Genomic DNA, 2,212 nt, shown 5'->3' with positions numbered 1-2,212 from the left:
TCACCAGGAAAACGTGTACTTTATCACCTGCAAGAATTAACTTTATAACAGATCCACTCTTGTTCTAGAGGTTAGTCTGCTAAATAACTAGAAGTATTCGTGCAGTTTGTAATATCATCACGAAGAACAATCGAAAATGCAGAATTAAACACATGGAACAGCCCCCCCCGAACTCTGACTGTCACACACCAAAGAACAAGCCACATACTCACAAAAAATAGCCATTGAAAACCTCTCTCCGTCAGGCACGCAGGCCTGCGCTCCTGAAAGAGTGGACCTCTTTCAGCTTTGATGGTATGACTGTCGAGGCTACAAAGATGCTGTAGCTGTTCTTTTAAGGAGAAATGTGAATAATTTTATGCCTGTAATTTATTGAAGATTTTTTTTCTGTCTGCATGGTTGGTTGTTTCTGCATGCCGAGAACATTCCACTTGTGCTCTAATAAATGTTTTGTTTTGTTCCGATGCTGTGAAGAATCCCCTGATGCCATGACCACTGTTTCTTTTCCGAAGTAACTTGGGAGAGGCAAACGTAAAAATAGTCCTTTCTGAAAGGATCCCATGGGCGAGAGATTCCAGAACAAGATTCACAAGTGTCATTTTATTTTTCTGATAGTTATGTCTTTCAGTATTATTTTACAGGACTGAAAAGTAAATATTCATAAGCCTTATTCTGTAGGTCGTTCCAATAGCTGTCTTGGACTCGCAAGTAAATATTTTCCTTTCCAAGTAGCCAGTGTACACTCTGAATTGTAATGTAAAATCCTCCATGTACTTCTTTTTTTTTGTGCACACCTGTAGAAAGCCTATGCAACCTTTTTCTTTCTCAAGTTAGAAATGTTCAGAAAGAAGATTTATACCTTTATCGTTTAAAAGATGCTCTGGCAGTCTCTTCTGATTTGCCTTCCTTTCATAATTTGTGAATTTAAAATGACAATGCTCATGAATAAAAGATTTGTTTCATTTAGTAGTGGGATGCCCTTTCTCTTTCCGTTGAAGCGTGGGTTAACTGGTATCGGTTACGCGGATGTCCAGGAGCGGTGCACAGCGTGCTTCCGATAGAAGCGACTTGTCAGCTGACTCCTGCTTTGTTGTGGGGTTTTTCCGCCCGGCTCATACCGCCAGGCGCCCTACGGGTAAGTTTGTGTCTAAACTGGACAGCGCTAGGCGGGGAAAAACGCCGCTGGGCCGCATCACGGCTTTAGGAGAGGGTGGGGAACACATGCCTTGTTTTGACAAATAAAAAGGAAATTGGTTAAGATGTTCCCTTGTTTCTGAAAACCGTTATTTCATTTAATCTTTGTCATTAAACAGAGATCCTTGATTAGATACCTCTTAAAATACAGCTTTAAATTATTGCAGCATTGGACACTTGCAGGGGGAGGAAAAATGTGCTTGGAGGCTTCATGAATCCCGGTCAGCATTTTTCAAGTGTTAAATGCAATTCTGATTTATTTTAAACATTCATCCATGATGCTGGAAAACGGTTATGTGAGAATGCAGTGGGTTTATGCAAAACAGAAAACACCACTGGCTGTAAACAGGAAAGGAAACGCTCCCCTGTCGTGTTCCTTGCCTTGCGGTGCTCCAAGACCAGGTCTAGGAGCGGTTTATACCTTTGGTTTAAAGACATTATTGAGTTTTAGTCATAGCCAAGTATGATTTCTCTTCAGTTTTTAGTCATGGTGGGACTGATAGGTACAGAGGGCTGAGTCAAAGCATTTAACGGGTTTTTTCAAGAGATTTAACTAATGACTTTTCTCCCCCTCTGTTATGGAGTTACTTCCCCAAGTCAAAATATTTCTTCTGGGATTACCAGTGGTACTGGTGCTTTCGACAGTAATGACAAAGCGATACCGAACTTGGGCAGTGCTGCCTTCTGCCCACTTGCAGGTCATTCCTTAGCAACTGAAGACCAGAGCCTGGCTGAAGCGTGGCTTTTTGGTTTGGGGTGTGGTTTGTTTTTTTTCCTTCAAATTTTACTGTTTTGTGGCAGTTACGCTTCAAAATCTTCCAACTTTGACCTGGCAGAATAGCAAGAGGGTGGCTGTAGCTAAGGAAATAACCTAGTAGGGAAGGTATAGTTTGGTAACGACGCGAGATGCTCGTGTTCTTTGCTGGTACAAGCGTGGGTCTGTTCTCAGAGAGAAGAGGTTGGCGTTAGTTTAGCCGAGTCATTCTAGGATGCAGGTGGAGCACCAGGTAACCCGCGT

This window comes from Cariama cristata, unplaced genomic scaffold (genome assembly GCF_000690535.1).
Source record: "Cariama cristata isolate BGI_N322 unplaced genomic scaffold, ASM69053v1 scaffold23198, whole genome shotgun sequence".
NCBI classification, from domain to species: Eukaryota; Metazoa; Chordata; class Aves; order Cariamiformes; family Cariamidae; genus Cariama; species Cariama cristata.
This window is presented reverse-complemented; position numbering follows the sequence as displayed.